Below are 20,017 nucleotides of genomic sequence, written 5' to 3' on the forward strand. Positions count from 1 at the left end.
GGCATTCTCCTGTATTGTATTCTAACTCTTGGAGAAGCGTCTTAAACGTTTCCACGTCCTCTTTGCATCGTCCCGCTAGAATGACGTGCCGCAAGTGCATCGGCAATTTGGTGATGCATATCCTAATTAGTTCCGCAGGCCCGTATGGGTCGTATAAAAATTGATTTGCCTGCAGCATGTGGTCGAATAGGCGTGCAGGGCTGCCGAAACCAGACTGGTTCAAATTCGGCAGCATCATTATGCCATGTTTGACCCTATCTTGTGCCGCTTCCGACCAATAGGCGGACAGAAAGGCTTGTCGAAACTCCCGAGTGGAGTTGCAGTGACGCGCTGCCGACCTCATGCGAATCGCCGGTTCACCTTCCAAATAGCCACACATATATTCTATCTTATGTGAACTTGCCCAGTCGGGAGGAAGACAGAACTCAAATTGCTCGAGCCATGCTCGTGGATGTATTCCTTTTTGTGAATTTCGGAATATCTCAAACTTTCTCACCGTAAGGAAATGTTTGAAATCAAATCCCCGCATTTCCTCCTGGCGAGGCCCTTGAATGTTTCTATTATTCTCATGTCTGCCCCTCAAATTACATTCTTCCCTGTCGTCAAAATCTCCCTCGTGGCCGGAGTCCCTCTCTGCACTGTTCGTACGGCTGTTTTTAATCCTATTGACGAGTTCGGAATCACACGCCATGCGGTTTTCCAGATGCGCCACGCGTTCTTGTAATTCGACTGTTACAGCTCTGTTTTGCCTGTTCACTTCAAACTGTCCCTTCTGAAATCTCAGAAGCGAACGCACTTCTTCGGTCTCTGCGGCCGCTACCGGTGTAGTATTGTTCTCGCTTTCCGTCAGCTTCATCATGCCTACAATGTCCGCTAATGCCGCAATCTTATCATCAATTTGTCTCTTGTCCTCCGCCCCAGTCTGCTTCAATTGTTCTATTTGCTGTTCCAACGCGTGGATCGCTAAACTGTTGTCCGCTATTATGTTGCTAACGGACGTGGGACAATGCGTTTCCGCCTCTTGGACCATCGAGATTACCTGCTGGTGTTCCCTTTGGCATTCTTCCCTCAGCTCTTGGAAATTCCTAAGTAGCCGCTCTTCGCTTTCTTTAGATTCGGTATCGCCCCTCCGCTTGCTCTGTTCTAAAGCTTGAAGACGATCATCGATTTGTTCAAATGTACGGCCTAATTCTTTCATAATATCACTTTTTATCTCACTTGCCAGATTGTTTATTCTTTGTGAGATATCATCGGACACTCTCTGCATCGACTTGCCGACTTTATTTGTCTGCTGGATTAGTTTTTCGTCTATTTGTTCGCCTAGCTCACGGATCGATTTCTCGGATGATTCTTTTTGTTCTTGGAACGATTTTTCTGATTTCTGCGTCATTTGTTCGCCTAGCTCGTGGATCGATTTCTCGGATTTCTCTGCGTTTTCTTTATTTTGTTGCAATAAGGCTTTCATGAGTTCTGCTACATCAATTTGGTTAGTTAGAGGCAAATTAATTTCTGGCTCTGATGTGAGCCCGTTCGTGCTGTTTTGCATTTCGTCTGAAGTATTCCCCATTGCATTTTCGGAACCGCCCGACGCGTTAATATTGGAAATCAAATTATCCCCTTGGTCCATGTTGCTTAAGTTGTTGGACCGCTTACTTTTAGCTTGGTTACGTGTTTGCATCAGTGCAATTTATACTCAGTACGCAACACACTAATCACCATAAATGTGTCCCCCAAAAATTACGACAGTCACACGAAAGATACCCAACCTAGTACACACTTTTTCACACGCAAAACAAATTTTTATCTTTGATCGAAACAGTGGAATTTACAATCGAGAATAAAAAACACACAGACATATAAAACACACAAATATAAAAAACAAAACAAGACAAACAACGCAACGCCGATCAAAAACGCCGTGAATCTTTTGAAAGTCTGCTCGGAAACAATGCAGAAGTTGTTTGAGCGCTGTAGGGAAAAAAAATTAAGATTATAACACGCTCGCAATCTAACATTTCAGAGATTCCAGAGTCTAGCGGAATCACAGAACAGGGTCGCCATGTGTAACGTTGTAACTTTAATTTGCTATCCTGATGTGTAATATTGCTACTTTAATTTGGTATGCTGAAATCGGTGCTAATAGACAATAAAAGCTGGGATAAAAGCCGTGATGTGACTGGGGACGTTAACCGTGGATTACTGGGCAACTGTTTCATCAGATATTTAGTCTAGGTTTACGAAGCAGACTAACATTAATGATAATCTTTTAATAGTCATACAAAACCGGTAATATATATATATAAAAAAAGGAGAATTTAAATAAAAAGAAAGAAATCAGTTTATATTTGGAAATTTATTTTAAGATTGTTCATTGAAATTTCAGCATATTATACGTCAGTTATAACTGAGCTGGTGCCTTATTTACGATTGAAAAAATGTGAGATTGTAATCTTACGGAACACATAAAATATGGAGCCAAGATTGGGAGACTGTATACAACACTGCATTCATAAAATCACACACGAAGAACATTGAAACATAAGCAAGAAGAAATTAACCACAACCAACAGATTCAGTTTTTACCCAAAGAAATTACGTTCATACCACAATCCTGTCCGTCATGTAATTACCACACACTGGTATACTAAATTCATATTAACTCTTTGTGAAGACTTCGCAAAAAGAATAGCTGAGGGCTACTTTGATGATTACACCACATGCTTCACGTGGTCAACTTGGTTTACACAAAGCGTAAAACTCCACAATAATTTTGATAATTAAAATAAATTAGATCGAAAAGCAATTGACAAAAGAAAAACCTTGAACTGGTTACTAACGTCTTACTATTAACCTTCAGACGCTCGCCACGGCCACCCTGCAACTCCTACTGCCGAGCGTGTTTCCTGACGGTGGCTCACAAAGACCAACGGAAGTGGCCAGAGGGGCAGCTTCCTATACCAACATGACAACGGACGGACAGGACCATACTAAGGATAGAAACCTCTTTGCTTTTAGGAAGCGTAGCTACCTGTTCCGACGTTGGTCCTACTGTTCTCTAGCAGACAGCCTTGTCTGCTACCCTCAAGCATGCAACTAGAAATACATATGCTCATTCATCCTCTCACACAAAAGGGAAGGGGGATGACAGTATCTTATCATATACAGTATATAAAAGAAAGCGGATGTAGGTTCCGTATGAGACTGTGTGACATGAATTACATATAAGAATTACATATAAACTGTGCTTTAAAGTGTAGTAGTATGACAGATCGTTCTTGTTTATGTGTAAAAGTAACACGTTCCACTGCTCAGTCTCCTCCCAGATAGTCAGAAACGCCACAGTACATTTAGAAGAGGAATTTATTCCATAAATGTCAACAGATTTAAGAAATTAAACATGAAAGGAATCCAACAGAGACCTTTCAACCTGACACACAATAATTTTAGCGCGACGCAATCTGACTATCAAAAATCCCTGCAAAAGAATGGCCCTGAGTAACATTAAACTATACCTTTCAGAAATCACTTACCTCACAAAAATCTTCATTACTCGAACTACTGCAATACAGTGAGCGCCACTACTGCCAGCTAAATAAGAGATTCAAACTACGGAAGGCACTAACTACTGATAGAGATAGTTAGCAAATGAAAGATATTAATAGAGAACAAACAATGTATTTACCTTAATATTCATAATTGACATCCAGCCTTACAGATTATCAAAACTCCGCCATCTCTCTCCCCACATCCACCACTGCTGGCGGCTCACCTCCAACTGCGCAACGCTACGCGCTGTTCACATCCAGCTATAGCAGTTCATGACAACAATGGCAGACAACAAAGCAAACTAGCCACATACTGCACACAGCACAGCCAGTGATTTTCATACAGAGCGCTACGTAACGTTGCAATAAGAAAATATAAACAGCCTACTTACATAGCCCCCATGCTCCCCACAAAAAATTTTACAAATGTTTTTGGCCAGTGGCCAATAATGATTTGATAAAATTTTTCATAATTACACTAACAAAGATATCCAATGCACACACTTATTGATACAATGTTGGTCAAAAGCTAAAATTTTCTCACAGTCCATAAAGACAGTCCTGATCATTCATCATAATAGTAATTACAGTTTTTTTTTTTTTACAAAGTCTCATTAGTAAAAAAATTGCACACAGAAGTAGTGGATTTCCATGCAGTCTTGAAGAAGTAGTGGTGTCCTTCCAACGGAAAGACAGTGCTGACTCTTGACATGCTGACAGGTAATGGGCCACAATGGAGCAAACCCACAGCAGAGTCATTCGAAGTTCTGACGAATATTGGTAGGTAGGTCATCACAGAGCAGACCCACTGCAGTCCTGGTAGAGAGTATTGGTGGGCCACCAGAGATGCAGACCCACTGCAGTCATTGTAGAAATAATGGTATTGGTGGGTCATCAAAGGTGTAGATCCACTGCAGCCCTTGTAGAGATGGCCAGCAGCCATCTGTTGCGACTGTGCAGGTGCACAATCACCATTGAAGAGTCTTGCGGATAATATAGCAAGTCCATAACCACCACTTGTGCACTCACAAAGTTTTTTTTCCTAATTGTCCTTAGAACCAGCAATGCTGTTATCCAGTCCCTTGCTGAATTATCAACACACGTGTAAACACCAACAGTCCCTGCTTCTCACATATTGTCCATATACTATAACCAACAGAAATGTGTGCAGTGAAATGGATGCTTACAAGTTACTTAATTTGATTAACTGGTGTCAATTACAATTATATAACATAAGAATACAATTACAAAGATACAAAATACATCATTAAAAACATAACAATACAGATAACATTTGTAGTAATAGGGGCTTTACAAATGAATAGAAATAAACATATACATCAGTGTTACAGGAATGATGACATGAGTACAAAAATAAAAGATCAGAATCACTTTTGAAACATCAACTTCACACATGAGCATTAAAACAAAACAGAATAAATAATGTCCTAGCATCTTTACAAAGAAAATAACAGAGTATTAGAAAAATTCTACAACATAGCTCTCATCAGCTAAACACATAAAGACAGGAAAAACACAAATACACAAGGGTACACAAACATATAGTGGAATAATAGAAGGAAAGGACAGGGTTTGTTTTACTGCAGTATTTTGCAAACAAAACTTTCTTTACTTCTCGGAGATCTCCCTTCATTCATCATTATTCCCAAAAAGTCCTATCTATACCTCCTTCCTGTATTCTATTCATATTTCTTTCAAAATAATTATTTCTGATTGTACAATACTCATTTGGGCCCAAATCTTTTTCATATAACTTCGCAATGCATTCTTTACCTATTCTCCATAGTCAGTTTCTTATATAGTCTACCCCCTCTTAAGCTAACTTAAATCTACTGAGCTCAGATATATATACCAAGGGACGAGCCAATGCAGCATCACATAAAACAGTTAATATAAACAGCAATGAAAAAAAACGCAGATTTGCGAAGCAAGCAGCATTAAGAAATTAGCAAAAGTCAAATTCAATAACACTATGCCTGGCAAACAGCAGCAACTTATACCTAAACATTACATAGCGCAAGCAGAAAAAATATTACACTAAAGACGATAATGCAGACAAGGGAAATGTATATTCACATCTTAATGTCTATGTAATTAAAGTGGTGCACCATAACAACTTATTGTAAAAAAAATATTACCATGTACTTGAAAAGAAAATTATGTGTTACTGTTACTAGTTCCTTCTTATTGTTCTTTCCTTTCCAAGTGCTCCTTTTTGAAAGAATGTGGATCATAAAATAATTATTTAATAGATCTGTTGACAGAAAGTGTTCACATTAGCAAATGCATTTTATTTTATAAAAGCAATGCTGCAACACAGCTGGAAACCAGACATCAAATGAAATAAGCAACTATGAAAAGCAAAGCATAAAAATATCATTCAATAGTCATGTGGCATTTCGTAAGTCAGTAGCACTCAACTCTCGGAGAAAGACACTTGTCATAATCAGGTGTGCAGATGTACGAATATTTCCCATCAATTCATAAGCATTTCAGTAATTAGCACAAAGTGCGAGTAATCATATGTTTTCAAGTAACGAGGGTGTCGCATTAGTGATGAAAGGCACACTCTAATGGCTTGTTCTCCAGGTGTTTGACACAGCTGTGTGCCCACAACGCATTACAAAAATCATATGTTTTCAAGTAACGAGCGTGTCGCATTAGCGATGCCCTCTACAAAGGAATATCAATAGCAAGGTTAATGGAAGTAATGAGGGTGTCGCATTTGCAATATTTTCTCTAAAGGAATGTCAATGGCGAGGATGAAGGCCTGCCTTTTTTCCCTTTTTTTTTCTACCTGTGCCTCTGGAAAGGCCCTCACTCTAATGGCTTGTTCTCCAGGTGTCTGACACAGCTGTGTGCCGATGACGCACGTGCAGGTGGTCACTTTCTTACGGAAATATTTACGACAGCAGTTTCCGCTACAGAGACAGTCTCATATACAAAATTTCACGGGTCGAGAATTTGCGTTGCAAGTGTGTAGAAACAAAATCCTATGAATATAACAGTGTCCAAAAAAATTTTCGCCGGCATTGTGATACATTCACGCATTTACACACACATTTCATAACTCTTAAAGTACGATTCTCGGTTTCCAACATCCTTTTTCAAAAGTCAAGAGTCCCTAACTTCTATTCATTACACCTTACCTTATTCGTCGACACTTTTTCCATTTTTCATCATGACAGATACATAGCATAATCAAATAACTCATATAGCATCAGCCTATTAATCATAAACATACCTCAGCAGCATAATACACATCGTCATCGTAATAATAACATCATAACACCTCAGTCAAACTCAAAATCGTCGTAGCTTTCTGCAATAATTTCAAAACCTAAAGAAAATTCTCTGCTCATTTCAGTAGTGTCATCTACCTCAAACATACTTTAAAAATCATGATCTCATACCAAATACATCATTCAAAGCTCTCATAGTATCACAATGGTTCTGAAAAAATATGAACAGTTTACAAAGCACAGACACAAAGTAAGCGTGTACCCCCCTGAGGATTATTGTAATTATACCCTCAGGTGTTACAGATTACAAGAATGGAATGAAATGTATTACGAAAAACTTTCTGTGTAATTCAAAACTCTTTAAAAATAAATGTTTTAAGTACAAAATTAATCACTCAAATACGTGTCCTGTAGCGCTAAATATGCGTCTTGCTGTAAGATAATCTCTGAGAAGTGTCGTAGTTATTGTCCTTCGAAAGCTAAGTTCTGCAGAAGTCAATGTACTTACCTCATGATACACAAAAGTGAAATGCTTTGCGTATAGATAACTTAGTTATTACGCTTATTGCCGTGATGAGGAAAGTACTGTGCTGTAACGTATTGTTGTCCTACGGAAAAGGCTGTCTCCTTGTAGCAATAGCACAAAAGTCACCACTAAAACATGTCTCACTTTATAGAGGAATTCAGAAAAAACTGTGCAGATATAAAACAGATACACCGCAAAAGCAACATTGTAAATTGTCATGCATTAGCAGCATCGTGATAAAATCGTGTAGCTGTCACATAAACTAACCACTGTGTCATCTGGCATTTCACAGAAAGCACCTCAAATCCAGAATCCACTCTCAAGCAAACCAAAATGTTGCATGAAAATTTCATTAGCAGTGCTGGTATATGTTCTAAGTATGTAAGCCGTATATTCGTTATGTAATCGTGCAACTAACAAGGAGGAATGTATAAATAACAACACTGTGTCGTCTGTTCGCAATAACAATGCATTCGCAATTACTTGTCTAAGTTACCTATGTTCTTGACTGGATGGTTAGTTAGCTTTAAAACATAGTTGCATGTTAACAGTTTCTCAGTGGGACAAATTGTACAAGTAGCGTGAAGTGAAAATTGCAAAGACTAAGTTAAAAAGCAGATTATCTGTCAATAAATGGTTTTACATGAGAAATGTGGTGTAAACCTTTACTCTTCCTAGTACGCAGAGTTTCAACTTCAACGCAATTATCATGTGGTATACGTCGGATTCTGTAAGGTCCATTGTAAACTAGAAAGAATTTGTGACTCAAGTGTTTCTTCTTATGTGACAATGAATGAGCTTTAATGAGAACTTTCTGACCAATATATAATTTCTTTGCATTTGCTTTACCGTGTAGTTTTCTCCTTTTGTCTGCTGTAGATTTTATATTTTTAAGAGCCAAATCAATTATGTCTTTGTGTCGAAGTTTACGTGTATTCGGGAAAGGTACAAGCTCTCTGATTCTGTTCAGAGGTTCTTCATTCTTCAGTACAAGAGTAGGTGGTAAAGCAGTGGAATCATGAGGCATTTCATTCAGCACATTTTGAAATAAGTGTAAATATCTGTCCCAATGCTGATGCTTTCTGTGACAATAAAGTCTGCAAAGCTTATTGATTTCTTTCATAATCCGTTCAGATGGGTTACAGTGTGGTGAATACAATGAAATAAAAACAGGTTTGATTTTATGATTCCGAAGCATGCGTGACCAAACAGCAGATCTGAATTGCGGTCCGTTATCTGAAATGACTTTACTAACGTGTCCAACTTCACGTAAGAAATTTTTAACAAAGGCATTGGATACAGACCGTCCAGTGGCTTTACGTAACGGAGTGAAAGAAACAAATTTTGAAGTAAGTTCAACAGCGACTAGAACGTACGAAAATCCATTTGATGTTCTGACAAGGGGTCCCAAGAGATCAACAGCAGCAAATTCTTTTAATTTAGAAGGAATTAAAGGAAACAACGGAGCACGATGTGAGATAGTAGATGGTTTCGCCTTTTGACAAAGTTTACAAATAGACAAGACTCTTCGAATTCGCTTTTCCATATTGTTAAAATAACAAGTCGTTCGAAGAATATGATAACATTTTCGTGGGCCAAAATGTGCGTAGCTGAAATGAATGTACCAAATGAGCTTATTAACAAAATCGTCTGGAATGCAAAGTACCCATAGCTTGTCATCAACAGTGCAGCGTTTGAAGAGTATGTTGTTTCTAACCAGGTAATAATGCCGAATCTGAGTGTGTGTCTTTTCATGCCATTTACTTTTGATATCTTTCCAAATCGGATCTTTATCTTGTTCATGAGCAATGTCCTTAAAAGATGTGGTGATGAAGTTTTCAAAGGCGACTTTCTGAATGTAAAGAATACTGAAATTTTTCTCGAGGTTGCCTTCTGTGTTACTTCTCTCAAGCCCAGCCGGTGCGCGTCACAGCGCGTCCGCAACAATGTTCTCCTTGCCGGGAATGTAGACTATTGTGAAGCGGAATTCTTGCAGAAACAATGCCCAACGTTTTAACCTATCATGATTTAATTTTGAAGACATAAGAAATTGTAATGCACGATGATCACTGTATACTTTTAAGTGCTTACCAGAAAGAAAGAAACGGAATTTGTTAAATGCCCAAACGATAGCTAAAGCTTCTAATTCAGTAACGGAATAATTTTTTTCAGATTTTGTTAGCACTCGGCTAGCAAAAGCAATGGTTTTCTGAACAGTAGTGTCATTTTCTATGGCTTCTTGATATAAGTGGGCACCAAGACCGACTTTAGAAGAATCCGTGCTAAGGCAGAAATCTTGTGACAGATCTGGATGAGCTAGTATTGGCGCTTGAAGTAACGCTTCTTTCAAAGAATTGAATTCCAACTGTGCTTGTTCGTCCCAGTTCCAAATAGTATTTTTTCCAGTGAGAGAACAAAGTTTTGGTGTAACTAGAATTTGCATATTCAGAAAACGACGGTAAAAATTTACGAGACCTAGAAAACTACGGACTTGTTTTTTTGTGGATGGAACTGGAATGGCTCTGATTGCTTCTAACTTTTCAGGATCTGGCTGAATGCCTTCAGAAGAAATAATATGTCCCAAAAACTTCACCTTTGTCCTACCGAATTCAGACTTTTCCAAGTTAACTGTAATTCCAGATTCTGCAAAAATAAGTAACAAACTGTTGAGGATGCCGTTATGTTGTTCCCATGAAGCTTCTGCTATTAGAATATCGTCCACATATAAGGTGATGTGACGTTTTAAGAACTCAGGTAATATGGAATTTAACCCACGAATGAATGCTGCTGAAGAAATGTTCAAACCAAAAGGAAGTTTCCGAAGCTGATAACAAACGCCGAAACAAAGGAAAGCTGTGTATTTTCTACATTCTGGATGAAGTTCGATCTGATAAAAGCTGGATCTGAGATCAATGGAAGATAACACTTTTACACCATTAAAATTTTGAAGAAGTTCTTCCATCGTCTGCGGCCTGTCTGTTTCAGGAATGATGATAGTATTGATTTGTCTCGAATCTAAAACAAGCCTGATCGATCCATTCTTCTTCTCAACAACATGTAATGGGTTGTTGTATGAGCTTACTGCAGGCTCAATAATGCCCTCGACAAGCATAGATTGTATTTCTGTTCTAACATGGTCCCTATAATGCGCCGGAATTACGTATGGTCTAACACAAAATTTAGTATGCTCACGAACACGAAATTGGTATTGAAATCCCTTGATTGTTCCTGTTTTGTGAGTAAAAACTGTGGAATGTGCTTGTAAAATCTCAAAAAGGTCCTGCCTATCAGTGTCATTACAATTCTCAATTGTTTGAATTTTATTCTGAATTAACTCATTAATTTCAAATATGCCGTCGATATCATCCCTTTCAGTACTTGCAGAGTGATTGTTGGTGTCTAGTTCCGTAGAAAATTCCGAACTGTTGCCTAACAGAACGTAAAGCCGATTAATTTCCTCATCATGGTTTGAGAGCCAGTCTTCAAATTTCAAAACTATTGACTTACCTTCTTTCTCTAAACTTATTTCAGCATCGTAAAAGCTTAAGATTGCTTTGTATTCATTCAAAAAGTCTACTCCCAGTATAATTTCCGTCGACAATAATGGAACAATAAGAAAGTTCATAGAGAAGCTGTGGCTTTGGCAAAAGAATTCTAAATTGGTTTGTTGGCGTACATCTACACTTTTTCCAAAGATTGCACCTTGTAATTTAATCTTACGTAACGGAAGTGTGGGGCAAACGTTCGATTTGTTGCATTTGCTAAAAGCTGTTTCACTAATTACTGAAATGGGACTGCCAGCGTCAAGTACTGCCGTAAATTTTACGTCATTTACAGTAATGTGAATCACAGGATATGCAATGTTGTTATGTTTTACGTCGTGTTCCTGGAGTAAGATGTCCCTAATGTCTTCCATTTTTACGTAATTACTAGCTACAGCAGCTGCGTCGTCAGTTCCATAAGAACGTTTTGTGGCTGCCAGCGTAGTGAGTCATTGCCTATTGTCTCTTTGTTGGCGCGCGTCGTTATTGGGATTTGGAGACCTAACTTCTACAAATTCATCGTGACGAGAGTGCTCTGCTCTGTTTAAATCTCGCCAGTTCTGATGCAATTCAGGTCTGTCATTACGATCATATCGTCTGTCGTCATGTCGGTAGATTCGATAGTTTCTTTCTTGTCGGTCACGTGGTGGAGAATTTCTCCCTGAATCGTAACTGCGCGCTGGACTGTTGCGTCTAAAGTTATTCTGTCTCCCTTGATAATAGTTATTTTGGTTCCCATATTGTCTGTTTCTCTGATTGTCTCTGTGATAGTCATTACTGCGGAGAGGTGATCTTTCCCTGTAATTATGACTACTCTGCCAACGGTTGTCATACGGGTGGTGTCTATTTTGGTCACGATTTGTGTGGTGAGAATAGCCTTGTCGCGTCCAGTTATCGTTTCTGTCGTCACGGAATTGTGACAGATGTGACCTGTAGTGATTGTTTTCCTGTTTTCGCATCCCGCGACTGTCTGTGTCAATTTCTAATTCTTGTAACAGTCCCTGAAAAGCTTCAATGTCGTCTTTGCAACGTCCTGCCAAAATAATATGTCGTAAATGTTCAGGCAGTTTGATTAAGCAAATGCGGATGAGTTCTGAGGGGCTGTATGGGTTTGACAGGTACTGATTCTTGTGCAACATGTCTTCAAAATATTTGACAAGACTGGAAAATTCAGATTGTTCAAAGTGTTTCATCATCAAGATGCTATGTTTTACGCGGTCTTGTGTGGCTTGAGACCAATATGCTGAGAGGAAGGCATGGTAAAACTCTCCTTCACTGTGGCGATCGTGAATGACCGATCGCATTCTTACAGCTGGTTCATTCTCTAAGTAGCCACACATAAATTCTAACCTGTGCTCCAATGACCAGTTGGGAGGGAAACAATGAGAGAATTGATGGAGCCATGCTTGTGGATGAATGTCGTTGCCAGAATTCTTAAATGTTTTGAATTTACGTGTAGTAATGAACAGCTTATAGTCAAAATCATCGTGTCGGCGAGTAGCATGTCGGTCATTGTCACGTCGTTTCGGCGGTTCCATCTCAAAATTCGGTGTACCTTGCCAATTTCTTTCATAATTACCGAAATGCCCTGTGCTATTATTTTGTGGCTTTTCCGTATTTCTAAGTTCCTCTTCCAGTATTGGGGCGCGAGTGTCCTCTGAAATACGTAATTCTTGTATTACCTGTGTCAGCTGATCTTGTACTTCCCGGATTTCTCTTTTGTACTGTGTATTGATTTGATTTTGATTTTGTTTGAATTTTCTAATTTGTTCATACTCTTCTGTGTCAGTGAAGGCTACGGGTCTTGTGTCATTCAGATCATCATCTACCTTTGTAGATAAGTTAGTGACCTGATCCGAAAGTTCGGCTACTTTCTCTGATAATGAACTAATTTCCCCCATGTGTCTTTCTACTGTGACCTTTAAGTTTTCCTGAGTTTTTGCAAGTTGCGTAACCGAATCGATAGATGCAACTGAGTCCATTTTAGCTTGCAAGGTCTCATGATTTTCATGAACAATAGTTTGCAGTTCTTTTATGGCTGCTTCGTGATTCTGTAATGCATTTTCATGCCGCGAAAAAATAGGCTGAAAATGCTCACAAATTTGTGTTTTTACGTCATTACAGACTTTTTGACATTTCGATTAAATGTTATGTAACTCAGTAGTTAAATCTTCACGTGTTTGTTCAAGTGTGGTGTCTAACTTCCGAAGATTTTGTTCCATTGTGTCTAACTTCTGAAGCTTTTGCTGTGTTTGTCTCTGATTTTGTTCCATTGTGTCTAACTTTTGCAGCTTTTGCTGTGTTTGTCTCTGATTTTGTTCCATTTGTTGCATTAGTTGTAATAACAACGCATTAGTGTCTGGAATCTGTTCCTCTACTCTTTTCGGCAGTGCATTTGCACCGGCAACATTCACATTTTGACAAGCTGAAAATGTGTCTTGACTTATTTGAGAAAACGGTGAGGACGCAAAACCTGAATTTACAGTATTTGCAAAATTGTGTCCTATCATTTCGGATTCCTGAGGCGAGCTGTTGCCGACCGATCGATCGATAATGCTTCCCTGTTCACTACCTGTTTGACTGTCTACGCCATTGTTTGACGCCCGCTCCATTTCCCTATGCACAGTTACCAAATTACTACTTTGAATATTAGTTAATTCATTACATGGTGGGGCCAACACACTGCTTTCGTCTTCACTGTCATTTCTCATTTTACTTTGGAGCCGAGTGTTACGTTTTTCACACGCCATTATTGTCACAATATTTCACACGATAACACAGAAAAGTACAATTTGAATAGCAAAAATAAGAGAACACATTAACATAGCACTGAAAATAATATGTAGTTAATTACAAGCGCAGCTGCGAAATACTTGGTGCAAATCTACATGCATGCCAAACTGTTTTCCAGTACAACAATGAAAGACTGCAACTACAAAGGAGATTCTCTCTACAATTACGCACTAGCAATAAACAAAAGCTACACTAAATACACAAACTACAAGAAAAAATCAGAAGATTCCAGTGAGGTATCCTAGGCTAAGGGTCGACATATGAAACGTCCCCTTTTGACAATTTATACAGGACTGTGCTTAACCTGACACACAATAATTTTAGCGCAACGCAATCTGACTATCAAAAATCCCTGCAAAAGAATGGCCCTGAGTAACATTAAACTATACCTTTCAGAAATCACTTACCTCACAAAAATCTTCATTACTCGAACTACTGCAATACAGTGAGCGCCACTACTGCCAGCTAAATAAGAGATTCAAACTACGGAAGGCACTAACTACTGATAGAGATAGTTAGCAAATGAAAGATATTAATAGAGAACAAACAATGTATTTATCTTAATATTCATAATTGACATCCAGCCTTACAGATTATCAAAACTCCGCCATCTCTCTCCCCACATCCACCACTGCTGGCGGCTCACCTCCAACTGCGCAACGCTACGCGCTGTTCACATCCAGCTATAGCAGTTCATGACAACAATGGCAGACAACAATGCAAACTAGCCACATACTGCACACAGCACGGCCAGTGATTTTCATACAGAGCGCTACGTAACGTTGCAATAAGAAAATATAAACAGCATACTTACATGTTTTCAACAATTTCACGCGCTGTACCTGCTGATTGTCTAGTAATTACGTTTATCAATTTCTCTAGTTTCTTGAATTCTCCCTGTATGTTGTTACGTAATGTTTTGATCTCGTCCTGAATGTCATTACGCAATGTTCGTATGTCCGCTTGTACCTTGTCAATGTCTGTTCTCAGTTGATTGTGACCTGATATTAAGTTTCCTATCACTTCTCGAGATTCTGTTTCCTCGTCTTCAATATGACTTAGGTGTAACTGAATATTTTTGTTTTGTTCTTTAGTCTCATGCATTTGTCTCGTGGTTTCTGCATTTGTTTCGTCGTTTCTGCATTCTGAATTTTAATTTAGTTCGCTGTTTCTTTATTTTGCTTTGTCATGGTTTCCCTAATTTGGTGTAATATTTCTGATAGATTAGTGGGCCCTATTGCGTTTTCTTCCGACGTCCTATGCTCTGTGTTCTCGCCCAAGTGATGGTTCGCAACCGATTGCCTTGAACTGTGCGGTGATACGTTTCTGCTAGAATTCCTTGTACTCTGTGGTGAGTGATCTCTGATTACTTGTACTATGGGTTCTACGTATTCAAGACGCAACTTAGACTGTCTCTGTACTTTCCTGCTCCTCTGTCGTATGCTGACCTACGTTTTCTATGCCTTGGCGCACATTATTCTCGTTATGGTGCGTTATCTGTTCTATTTCTCGCGATACTGCATCGTCTGTTGTACGGTCCTCTATTCTCTGTCCATCTTCATGCTGGGTCTCTACCTCAATTCGGTCAATGTCTTGATCTCCCATTGCTAATCTTTCTGATTCGCTTATTTTCTGTTTTAAAAGCAATTCACGTGCCCTACTTCGCGTCAACATGCGCTCATACGATCTCACGCGTTTCATAAATTTTTTGCTCACTCGACTTGACACTTATTACACCCAAGACTGACGATCCATTCACTTACTTGTTGGGTCAGAACCAACTTGTCAACGATGTATCCGCCACCTGTGGGCTTGCATTGGAGAGAAAACTTAATTATAACAATATTAAAATTCACAACTTAGTTATGCCATTGTCTCTGATAGAATGTCTCACTTTCTATTGAATACTTTCTTACTATCTATCGCTGCAGCTACTGTTTTCGACTATGTATAACTTTAAGAAAATAATTTTTGTTACGAATATTTTACAACAGGATATTTTTCTGACCTAGTAATACATGTGGTCGACCTTCAATCATGGTATTTTACCATCCTCGCAGGGTCGCCATTCTCTAACATTCTGCGTGGTGTCTGTTTGTTCTAAGTCGTGTCTCCCTACCACTTTCGTGCAACGACGCTCTGAGCGTGTTTTTTTAGGGTATTGACTAGTTTGAACCTGGGACCTGTTGCTGGTAAGGAGACGCCAGACCACACATGACATGTAGAGTTCAGAAGAGTTCAGTGAGACTAGCGACGATATAATCAAATACATAATGATTTCAGCGTCAGCTCCACTGCACTCCCTGTAAAAGAGTCTTAATACTAACTAAATTTAGTGGAATGGGTTCAAGGCTTTCCTATTTTTAGTTAGCTGGTAAAATAACGTCGAAAAAGCAGTTAAGTTTTCCATTGCAAATTTTATTCTACTCACAAAACATTGTTTATAAATTGCAGTATTGATAAAAGGAAATGTTTTAATACAGGATGATAAAAACCAACTGCATTCAACAAAAATGTGAACAAATATTCCGTGAATGGGTTTCCAAGTTCTACAATGGATCGAAGGATCACCTATACCATATCACATCTATAATCTAGGTTTAAATTAAGTTTCACAAAAGAGAAAACTATCAAAATGGTCTACAGTGACCCTCAATTATCTTTAATTACTTATCTAACTTGTCGTAAATTACAGTGGCTGTTGTGGCTTCTCAATAATTATATAACAGAAAAATCAGATTTTAACTTACACAGCAAATGTCAATACCATGAGCTTTAATTGATGATCGACACTAGTGTACACAAAAATGGGATGTAAGAGATGAGGCTTCTGCAGTTCTGAGTGAGGCCTTAAGCACTCAAAAATGCAGCATCGCATGGGTTCATTACCTTGTCGGTGTTTAGGTAGCGTCAGGGGGTGGCGGGCGGTGCAGCTCCTCACATCTCACCATCTCAGAAGCAACTCTCTCCTAACTTCTCCTTACTACAATTTACCGAAGTTGGTTTTAGAAAAGCTATCTGGCTGTGTTTTCAACTGACTAATCAGGGTCTCAATGTTAACCTTAAGCTCCGCCTACAAAAATTCTGTCCATCCTATGAGAAACGTTATACTTTTCGTGGTGGGGCAATGTTTTTAACGTTTGCAACATAACAGAGGTGCGAAAAAGTTTCACGCTAAAACTTGCAGCTGGTGTGGCCCTTTTAGTGTTATCGTAAGATCTATACTGTTCTTCTGGAGGGCTGTATCTTTTAACATGGGCGGGGGGGGGGGGGGGTCGGCTGATGACGTGGGTGTCCGTCCCTTATCGTAGGGCCTCCTAGCCTACACGATTCTGCTCTCTCCTTCTGTTCTCGTTTCTCCCCTCAGAACTGCGTCTGTTTCATGGTGGGAAGGTATGACATGCATTTAGGCGTTCTTGTGTTAGTCTGTGGTATTCCATTTGCTCACTCATTGATCGTATTACTTTGGTTAATTTAATGTCAGGATTTATTTGGAGCTATGTGACATACTGCCAGATTTGCTTATCATGTCAGGGTTTTCATGGAAGGTGTTGGATTTGCCTGAAACCTTACAGTGTTTATGGAAACAGTTTAAGACATTAGTTCCATTCAGTGTGTTCACCATTGGGTCTGGAGTCCGACCTAGTACACAGAACTGCCACCAGAGGGCGCCATCGTCCCTTCTGTGCTGCAATCCAAGATGGCGGTCTGGAGGGGAAAAATTGTGGAAAAGGACTCAGCCCCTTCTAGGCTGCTGGAAAGAGGAAAGATGTACTTTATTCATTTCAGAACAATTTATTTAGGGATGGATTTGACATAGTATACTTATTAGACTGATACAAAATGCTCACCCTGATGTGCTTGAGTTCGCAGTAAGTACTCTAAATACCTGCAAACTACTCGTTAATAACGCAGTACACAGCATACAGATGTGCAAACTACTCGTAAATGACCTAATGTCAATAGTTGTAGGTCATTCAACTCTTTCTTCATTAAATATATATAATAACATACAGTCATTTTATTGACTATGTTACTGTAATGTGCTTACGATATTGTATACATTACACGATCATGTAAGACCAGTCACTCTTGTCGCTCATCTTGCAATATTAATCACAAATATTTTATTGTATGTGACGTTTGTAACATATTTCTTTCCAAGTGACTTCATTATTACTTTCGTTTATTAATTTGTTTCGTATGTTTACTGTTTCAACATACAATACTTTGTACTCCATTTTGTTATATCTAAATTCATAACTCGAATTATTTTGGGCTACACTTTTATATGTTAGAACGCCTGTACTTCTTCTATTAATCGTTTGTGAATGACTTTCTTGAACGTTCCTTCTTATTTGCAAGAAACATTAAGCGAAATTGTTGATAGGTAGGGCTGAGTTTTTGAAATGTGCACATGTCAGGAGAAGTGGTTATGGAAGATGTGTGTAACACTGAAATTACACTTTGTTTCGTATATTTGGAGCATCTTTGGAACATTTATTGCTGTGAGCATCTTTGCATGGCTGAACACATGAGTGATACATATTCTTTGGCTACCAGATTATTACTGAGCAGAGCTCAAGCGAGCAAGGAAAGCAGTTGTCAGCTAGAAAAAGAGAGTGTATTGTGTCACAGCAGAGTGAGGAATTTAAATGGTGGGTATACCGCACAGAGACTAAATTTTTATTAAAGATGCTCCCTTATGTCATAGAGGATAAAGAATGTTTCCTATTTCATACAAAGACAAGGATTTTGAAGATGATAACATGCACTAAGTTTTCTTTGCTGCAAGCACTAAGTGCGAAGTATTGTAGTGCAAAGATTTCATTGTGTTTAAGAATATCTTGAAGTTGGTATCCAGACTGAATTACCAGTCATGCGTTAACTACTATAGTTAGTTTCCTCCCACCATCATTAGTTAAACTTATCTAATTTAGAACAAAAACAATAATGTTAAGTAGCCGCGCGGGCTTAGCCGAGCAGTTCAAAGTGCTGCAGTCATGGACTGTGCGGCTGGTCCCAGCGGAGGTTCCAGTCCTCCCTCGGGCATGGGTGTGTGTGTTTGTCCTTAGGATAACTTAGGTTAAGTAGTGTGTAGGCTTAGGGACTGATGACCTTAGCAGTTAAGTCCCATAAGATTTCACACACATTTTTATTAGTAATGTTAAGTAATTAAATATTCTATGTAAAAGTAAATTTTATGTTACGTGACAATTTTAAGAATAAGTAACTGTTTAGTTTGAGTTTTATTTGTGTCATGAAAAGAGCTGAATACCATTGCAGAATACTGCCATATTCATTTATAGATATTGAATGAAGTTTATCCCCGCTATTAGATGAAAGATAGATTTGGTAAAACCTGCACATTCCCACCTTGCACTATTGCACGGACAGTGCAACACATTTTTAGAAAAGCAGCAAGAGTATAATTTAAGAAAGTAAAACAAAATAAGATTAGGCAGTTTGCTGTGCAGTGATTTATTTCAGGAACATGCAGTTCAGTGCGTCACTTTCTTGCTGTGTGCAGACGGAGTAGAGGCCGAGTTATCAGCTGCAAGGTAAGAAACAATTGTAAGGCCTAATTGAACAATTTGTGTGAAACTTAGAAACATTATTCGTTGGTAAGATTTCATAGAAAATCTTCTAATAGGGCACATTTTAAATACGAAACAGTTAGCCACTTTCTGTGATGATTTCATAAAAAACCATTCTGTAGTTACTGATGAGCACTCTTTATATTCAATATCATTTTCAGATAGTCAAATTGCGTTCAGATTAATTGGTACCACATACAAAGAAAGTAATTTGCACAGTTATGTACACGTTCAAAAGTAGGGCAGCAGAGGCTATTCTAGATCAGTCTCAGTGATCGGAATTATTTCACAGTCTCCAAGGAAAACGTAATATTGGCATCAAGTCCATTCAGTTATAATAGCAGAAACGTGTTAAGAACGATTCAGATTGTTCTGGCACGGAAAAAATATCGTAAAAAATAAATATTTTCATACATTCTGAACTCTCAAAAAAAATGGTGAAGAGAAACCACTAACCGTCCGTTATCTCGGATTAAGTCAAGTCCACAACAAGCGGCCTCTGTTAAACACACGACATTATATCACTGGGTGCTTAGAATGAAAATCTAACATCACGCTGTAATTACCGTGGTAAAACCCCGTCTTAAATCGAACTATAGGTTCAGTCGACTACACCTAACATAATGCAAAGATCCACGTGAGTAGTGAGAAGCATCTAACAAGCCAGTGATATTCTAATCAAGAATCTGGTTCAATTCTCAACATTATTATACAGCGCTACCCGTAATGAAAGAATACTGGGGATTCGGGA

The sequence above is a fragment of the Schistocerca cancellata genome, chromosome 3 (genome assembly GCF_023864275.1).
Source record: "Schistocerca cancellata isolate TAMUIC-IGC-003103 chromosome 3, iqSchCanc2.1, whole genome shotgun sequence".
Taxonomy (NCBI): Eukaryota; Metazoa; Arthropoda; class Insecta; order Orthoptera; family Acrididae; genus Schistocerca; species Schistocerca cancellata.